Raw genomic sequence first — 8,526 nt, 5'->3', positions numbered from 1 at the left:
TCCTCAACCCCTTCTGCCCGTTCTTGAGCGTAGTGGTGTGGGACATTAGGCTTCTATTTTGCCTGCCCGTTGGTAGCTCTGAAAATATGGTATGGCTCCAATCATGGGAAATCATAGTCCTGGAGGAACGTTGTTTCGTTTTTACTGTGTACTGCACCAGCAGTTATGGTTGAAATGACAATAAAAGCGACTTGATCTTGATCTTTGATTAACTTCATAATTGATGTTTGCTGTCTTGTACAATTTGCATACAATTTAACTTCTGCGTATTGTCTCTACCTACATGCAAGCAAATTTTTATTGTACCTGTACTGCATCATACTCGTGCACAAGACAATAAACTCCACTTGCCTCGAAACATTTCCTAACTGGGTCCTACAAAAGCATTAAACAAACTACGTCTCCCATCATGCTTCACTGCATCTCCTGGAGACAAAAAACTCCCATCTCATAGGCTAGCGCTACTTTTCGGCACTCTTTCAGTATCTTGAGTTGCGTTTGGCTGGGAAGGCCAGCATGACGTCGCAGGCTGTCCCGAGGAAGATTAAAACTAATGAAAACAAATCAGTGTGAGTGAGTGAGTTGAGAGGAGGTGCTCTGTGCGAGTCAGCAATCGGTGCACCGGTTGCATCTGCAAAGTGGAAGTTTTACAACTAAGCTGCGTCCCATCGCTTACTGTTTCTGACAGAACTCCAAGGATCTATTTGCAATTAATAAAAAAATATTGCTCCTCTATTTCTTCCCTTGGAAATCTCGGTGTCTTGTTCTACAGACGAAGAAAACGAGGCAAGAAATCAATAGAAATGCTTTGAGTGTAAGTACAACATTGCAGGCTTTTGCACTGATTTTTGAGGCGAGTGCCCCTTCTTGGTATCATTTCCATGTGGGCTGATGATTTACTGTGACTGAACTCCTGCTGCCAAGCCGGCGGTTGCGAGGGGGAATGCACCTTCTCCCGTCTGAAGAGTCTCGGTTTTCTTTGAATGGTTACTTGCATTAAAACAAACGGTACTGGGTCATGTTTTCTGTTTTCTAATGGAATGCTGTGAATGGTGCCTGAACTGAGAAATCGTTCAGAGGTATTGATGCAAGTTTACGATTCAAAAATAATGTTTGCATGAGATATGTATTTTCACATTCTCAAACATCGCTGGGAAAGAGAACACATTTTCTCCTCTTGCGTTTTTGTTCTTGATTTTTCACTATTTTGAGAACTGAGCGATGACCGACAATGTATTTTCTTTGACATTTAAAAAAAATCTCTTCATCGCTAATTTGACCAAATATGTTGGAAAAAAGGAATGAGGAGGTATAACGAGCTGAATATTGGGGCAGAAGGCGGAATGTTGTTTTTTGGGGGGTGAAGAGTATTTGGTTTTGTGTTTGTGGCTGCGCCCGTGTCGTGTGCCTGTGAGTAACACAAAAATGTAAGTGGGGAGTCTGATCCAGCGTGATACATATACTGTGGACAGACTTCTGTTAAAAAAAAGAACAAGACTATTTGCTCGTAACCCAGTCGTTGCTCCCGTTACAGCGCAACTGCTACTTTCTTTCCAACGGTAACTCTTTGAGGTCTGGGTAACAACCGATTTTTTAATGATAAGTTCTGAACTGTTACAACTTGAACCTTATGTAATCAACGAGTAGTTTGTACTGACACATAAAGGATGTAATTTTAACAATGATTTCTATTCCATTTCCTGAACTGTTTACAACTTTCCACAGAATTTATAACCGACTTATTTGTTGATTCGATGTCCGCGTTGGAGGTTTGCGAACGTTACTAGTCACTATAAGACTTACGGCAGCGTCATGGTAGGGGGCTCCTCGTACTCCCACCTCCCGAATTAGTGTAACTGTCACCTGCTTCTGCTCTAGCATAGTGTCTCCACTGTGTTCCCAGATATCGCCCATTGGCCGGCCCGTCACGTGGTGAGTGCCCCAACCTGGGCAATACCTGATCCAAAGCTGAGGGGCTTGGATTTCCCAGCCAGCATGCCAGACCCAAGTTTGATCTTCTCTCCAGGCCCAAACCATGTATGCCAAGCCCTGGGCAAAGCCCAAATTCACATTCGCGCCTCAGGGGTGCCTTTCTTTGGAGAGTTGGAACTTTGGATAGCAGGGCCGCGGCCGTCCAATGAATGAGTGTAGGTGTTCCAGATGAGGGGATGGTCCCGCTGGGTCGAGAAGGAGAGTGGAGGCTGGCCGGTTTCCAACAAGTGGGAAGCAGTCAGTCTATAGGGGGACCTTGAAATTTAGGATTCTGAGTCCGAGAAGGTGTGATCGATATCCCGTGAAAAAGGGGAGGGTCTATTTCAGAGGACCCGAATCCCAGAGAGAAGAGTATTACGGGGTCACAGTACAGTGGACAAAAATTGTTTCAATACCGAAGCTGGGGAAGGGGTCGAAGCTGTGTTGTTGGGTGCAGTTTTTATGGGATCTATAGAGGGTTACGTTGGATCATGAGAAGGTCCAGCGCAATGGAAGGGGGCTAGCTACATCGTTGTTTACCTGTGAAAGGCGCCTGTTATTGGGGATTGCAGTACCTTGCAGAGGGGATGGTTTACGCGAGGCAGAGCTTGTAGGACGACTCCCGGGGCAAGAGGGAGGGGGGCTGCATTGTAACTCTAGGCTCCAGGTGCGGTGATGGGTCCTTTTGTTTCAGATAGTTATACAGTACAGAAACAAACCCTTCGGACCAACATGCATGCCCGCCACTATCTACGCTGATCCCTGTTTCTTGTGATTGGCCCACATCCCTGCACCCATGGTAGGCGCGGAGGGGGAGGAGGAGGAGTGAGAGGATGGGGAGGAAGGCGCCAGTATCGTGGGAGGAGCATGTGTTGCGGATCCCAGTACTGGGGGGGGGGGGGGGGTGGGGGGAAGCGTGTAGTGATCGTATAGGTGCGGGCCCCGCTAGCCCGGGGGAGGGGGCTTACGTTGACATCCTGGTTGTCCTGAGGGAAGTTTCACGGAGGTTCTCAGTCAGTATTCTGTATTGGACGCCCCAGAACCCGAGAGGTTCTTTGCCTGCCCTAGTGCTTGGATCGTCGGGGAGGAAGCTTTCGGGAGGATCCCAGCATCTGGGGAGGGGTCTAGTTTGAAGGGGGCTATATTGGGTAGGGATCTGCATTGGGGCCACAGTACTTTCAAATCGGTCTGGGAAGGGCGCCCGGAGCCCGTGGTGTGTGCATTAAGTATTTGAGAGAATGTAATGGGGAGGGCTTTGGATTGGGAGTTAGTACTTGGGGAGAGGTCTGGAGTGGGGGACCAGTACTTCGAGATGGTTCTGGTTTGGGGCGGTCAGTACCTGGGGTGAAGTCCAGATTGAGCTGGTCAGCACCTGGGGAGGAGTCTGGATGGGAGGAGGTGCTGTTGTCTTAGTGGTGGGGGGGGGGGGGAGAGACTAGAATGGAGGACTCCATTAGTGGATGGGAGAGGGTCCGAGTCACAGTGGCGGAGCAGAAAGACTGCATGCGTGTGCAGTGAGTGACGGATGATTCAGAACCAGAACCAGGTTTAATACCACTGGCATATGTCGTGAATTCCTTGTTCTGCGGCAGCAGTACATTGCAATACATAACATTAATCGAAACCAGAAATTAAAATAAGAGATATATGTCAAATAAATTAAATAAATGGTGTAAAAAATAGCGAGGTAGTGTGGCGGCGGGGAAGAGACTTCCTGAAACGTTAATCGTGTGTCTTCAGGCTCTTGTACCTCCTCCTTGATGGTAGCAATGAGAAGAGGGGCATGTCCTGGGTGATGGGGTTGTTAATGATGGGTGCCGCCTTTTGAAGGTGTCCTCGATGCTGGGGAGGCTCGTGCCCGTGATGGAGCTGGTAGAGTTTACAACCTTCTGCAGCTTTTTCCCATCCTGTGCCGTACCCCTCCCCCACCAGATGGGGATGCAACCAATTAGAATGCTCTCCACGATGCATCTGTAGATATTTGCGAGTGTTTTTGGTGACATAGGGAGTCTGCTCAAACTCCTAATGGAATATAGCCGCTGTCGTGCCTTCATTGAAATTGTATCAATAAGTTGGGCCCAAGGTTGATCTTCAGAGATCTTGAGGACCAGGAACATCAAAACTGTTCACCGTTTCCACTGCTGATCCCTCGATGAGGACTGGTGTGTGATGAGGACCTGTGACTTCCCCTTGCCGAAGCCCACGATCAATTTCTTGGCCTTACTGCCATTGAGTGCGAGGTGGTTGTTGCGACACCACTCAACCAGCGGATCTGTCTCGCACCTGTACACCTTCTCGTCACCACATGCAACTCTGCCAACAGTAGTTGTGTCATCGGCAAAACCTTTTGATGTGGACACGGCCGGTCCCGTGGGCCTGTTCTGTGGGGAGGTTGTCCGGTGAAACATGGTACGAGCTATGTGACTTCTCCAGCAGACCATCAGCGGAGGGATGGCCAGGGGGAATAAAGAGGGCTTACCATGGGCAAACACGAGCGGTGCCCAACCCCTTTCATCAATGAGGCAAAAAGCGAAAGGCCGGTCCCTTCATCGACCCGCCTTCCCAGGGTCCTACTCTGATTTCCCGGAGCCGGATTATAAAATTAAAACAGCGTCCAACGAAGGAATCTGTTAAGAAGTTGCAGTTAGATGTATTTAGCGGACATGCATTTTTTTAAGGTTAACTCGTTGGATTCCGTTACATTATAGAAGACATATTTCCACTTTGCCGTGCCTCTTTATAAGCGTCAGGGGACCAATAATTTCTGTGTGTGAGTATGTGTGCGTGCTCTGTAATGTGTATGGGCAGGTCTGATGCCTGTCCCTGTGCAATGCCGCCAGACAGATGAACTACCACTGGGTAGACGATTTTTTTTAGTCGTGTTATAGGAGTTGAAGCGCGAAGCGATTTACTACGGCGGTCGAAGTAGCGACGGGGCCGATTGCCATCCAGTCAGTCAGCTGCAGGAGAACATTGTCTTCAGTTACCAAACGCTGCCCACCTCCCTGCTTTCCCTTCTTCCTATTCATCTGTTCTGTCGAGCTAGGGGATTGCAGTAGCCTTTGAATCGCAGCCAGACTCGCCCTGATGTGCGCAATGATCGGCGCTTTCCTGTGGCGTCAGTCCTTTCCCAAACTCCCACATCAAGGAAACGTTTGGCTGTGGAACTGCTCAGCATTCAGAGCTGATTACAGACCGCGTTGAATTGGAATCTGCGGTTTAATACGTCCCAGCACGCAGAAAGTTAATATCTGAACAGTGTTCTGTATTTATATATACTGCCATCAATACATAAGAATTGACACGATCTGTTGTGAATCTCGGCATTTAATATGTAAAATATCCGACGTGAGTGCTGATTTGTTTGTTTGGTACCGCTAAATAATTCATCGGGAGTGTTAATTCCAGTTTGAGTATGGGTTAGTCCCAGTAGACTGGGAGACACGGTAGTGTAGTGGCTAGCACAGCGTTTTACAGTACAGACGAAGTGGGTTCAAATCCCGCCGCGACCTGTAAGGAGTGACCACGTGGGTTTCCTCCGGGTGCTCCTGATTCCTCTCACAGTCCAAAGACCTACTGATTGGTAGTTTAATTGGATGAAATCAGGGTATTGCTGAGCAGTATGGCCAGGAAGGGTCTATTCCACACGGGATTCACATTGAGATATTGGAATCTGGAGCGTTCAGTGGGTCAGGCAGCAGGTCTGTGGAAGGAAATCGACAGCTGATGATTGGGGTCAAAGCCTTTGCTGGAAAGGAAGAGGAGAGAGATAGCCAGTATAAGAAGGTTGGGTGGGGGAGGGGTTGAACAAGAGCTGGTGGGGCCAAGTCAGGGACTGGGAGAAGACTGGTTGAGTATGGGAAGTGACAGGTGGAAGTGGCAAAGGAGTGAAGATGATGGAACATGGGAGAGGATGGTAGTGGATGGAATAAAGGGAGGGTGATGGGGAAGAGAGCTGTGGGAGGAATGTGTGAGTGATACGGAGATGGAGGGAGTGTGAATGGTGGGGTGGGGGGACACACACATAGTGATAGGGCCCAGTTTGACCACAGGGAGAGAGTAAAACTAATCAGAATAGGGGAAATGGATAGGGGCACGGTTAACTGGGCGAACCAGTCAATTCTCTGCATGCTGTGCTTTAAACTACATAGATCTGTATTCGTCTTGGTCCCTATTGATTGAATCTCTACGATACCCAACCTATGTTAAAGTCACATACTGCTCAAAGATGCTGAGCAGGGGGATTACCCATTTTTTTCCACAACAGTCTATATTGTCCCCTTGAAGATTGCTTTTAGCTTGGTAAACTATTTCAAATTTCATTTAATCCTCCTCAATGGTCTCTCGCACTCTCACCCATCAGGCAATGATTTCTTTTGAAATGTTGATCCAATTAACCTTTCAGAGCAGTAATCCTCTTGAACTGTAAACATCTGCACCCTTCTCCTACCCATGTGGACTGACCACATCATTTGCTGCAAAATGACAAATTCTGTTACTCATTCAAAACAGATTGGGCCTGTATCTGTACAGAAGGAAGTGAAGAATGCTGGGAAGGTTAAATATAATTCCAGGGTCTTAGCCTCTAAATGTTATTGGTTATTTTTATGGTAATCAAGCCGGACCCATTGACCATTTTATTTGTCCTGTCCCTGGCTCACAACTGTTCATCCTGTCTTGCCATAAAGTGAAGTTTGGCAGTGTCTGGATTGCGTGGGCTAGCAGCGGTATACAATTGCATTGTGAGGAGGATGACACAGTGTGAAATCTCTCCCGTGCTGGTGATTGGTAGCACCATCTTCGCCCTTTCACAAGATCAAACATCTAGTTGAAAGAGTCAATTAATCTCCCTGAGCATTGACAAGTGGTGGGCCTCCCTGTACTCTCTCCCACACATCAGATATTAGGAATGATTATGAGGGACTTATTATCACTGAAGAGAAAAATCCATGATGGAAGTGTGGCTGAAAATGGACACTAAGCAGAATGGACACTAAATTATCAAACACAATTCAGCACCAACCCATGCATGGTTAGAGTGTCTGACCAAACTCATGGTCAAGAAGACACCAGAGAAGCTGGATGTTCTTTACTTACTGCCTGTTATGCTGCTGGTGCTTAGGCCAACAATAAAGGTCCTCCATCTTCATTGCTATATCCATAACATTTTTTTTACCATCAGGGTTGTTAGCCCTGAGCTGAACCCCCGAACCGGAAGGGCTACTCTTAGTCTGGGCTCTTTACCCTTTGACCTGTATGGAATGGGTCACCCTCCCAAGAATCAAATCACAAGGCCCTGACTCCAGTCAACATAGCTGTCTGGGTCACTGAGGCATGCAATCCTCCAAACACTACAACAATTTTGTGGTCCTCTTGGATGGAGAGATGCTGGAATCTGGATGGAAAAGGAAAACTGCTAAGGGAACTCAGTGGGTCAGGCAGCATCTGTGGACAATCAACACTTTTAGACAGTCAACACTTTGGGTCAGGACCCATTCATCTGAACTATTCATATTAAAGGTATCAACCTGAAATGGTAGCTGTCCTTTTCCCTCCATAGATACTACCTACCTGCTGAGTTCCTCCAGCAGTTTTAAGAAGTTACTCGAAGAAGAGATTCCAACACATGGGGCTTAGAAAGCCAGAGACACTGCCCCTAATGATGGAACTATTAAATTCAGGGACATTCCAGAATCCAGAATTGGCCAAGTGCAGAGATCTTGGAAGGCTAGGAGAAGTGCTGAAGCCATGGAGGATATGACAACAACACTATGGGGGTCAATTCTTTAGGAACCAGTTGAACATATTGTTAATGGGTGTGTGGGACTTCTGCAAGCCAGAGAGCAGGCATCAATGGATATAAAATAAAATTCTGAAATCTCAAAACCATCAATATCTCAAATCTCAAAAGTTTCCTTTCTGTACAAGATGGACCTGACTCCTGGTTTCCTTGGACAAAATTACAGAATGTGAATTTCAAAACTCCCTTCATAATCTTGGAATCTCTTGTGTAATGGAATTGGAATTTGACTTATGCAGCCACTGTACATCAGTGTCTTTGATTATAAGTGCTGGTAGGAGGAGCAAGTAATTGGTGCTATCGCCAAGCAAAAGCACCAATATGAAGTCTTGAGTTAAACCTAATTTTAGCGTTTTCTCGGCCATCAATTGGGAAATTCTGGTTGACTCATATTTTTTAAATAACATTTTCCCCAAACAATTTGAAATACTTTGTGGTTAATAGTTGGTATGACAGAGCCGAGAGAGAATTACTAGAATTCTCAGTGTGATACTGGCAAGGCTGCATTAGTGTCCATTCCTCTGAGTTGGTGGTGAGAATAGAGGTGTCACAGCCCTTGTGGAGCTAATGCTGATTCTTTAGTAAATCCAGGGTATTGAATGATGTGAAATCAATGATCAGGCAATCAATCAGTCAATCACCATTGTAATCAATATGCTCTATGTAATTACTATGCAGATTTCACAATGGCAGACTGGTTGCAAAGCCAGTGATGCTGCTCGATTAACTGCACACCTACTGATTTATCACAGGAT

General features: G+C 46.6%; 1 protein-coding gene across 3 annotated transcripts in view; it reads left to right on the top strand.

Moving 5' to 3' along the window:
• Positions 1–577: 577 nt before the first annotated feature.
• The window catches only part of daam2 (dishevelled associated activator of morphogenesis 2), a 310,967-nt gene continuing 303,018 nt past the window's right edge, over positions 578–8,526 (top strand). For all 3 annotated transcript variants that reach the window (XM_073056055.1, XM_073056054.1, XM_073056049.1), the window contains exon 1: positions 578–814. The gene's annotated coding sequence lies outside the window, so the exon portion shown is untranslated. The remainder of the gene's footprint in view (positions 815–8,526) is intronic.

This window comes from Hemitrygon akajei, chromosome 9 (genome assembly GCF_048418815.1).
Source record: "Hemitrygon akajei chromosome 9, sHemAka1.3, whole genome shotgun sequence".
Lineage (NCBI taxonomy): Eukaryota > Metazoa > Chordata > Chondrichthyes > Myliobatiformes > Dasyatidae > Hemitrygon > Hemitrygon akajei.
Note: the sequence above shows the minus strand (reverse complement) of the source record. Positions and strands in the feature narration are given on the sequence as shown.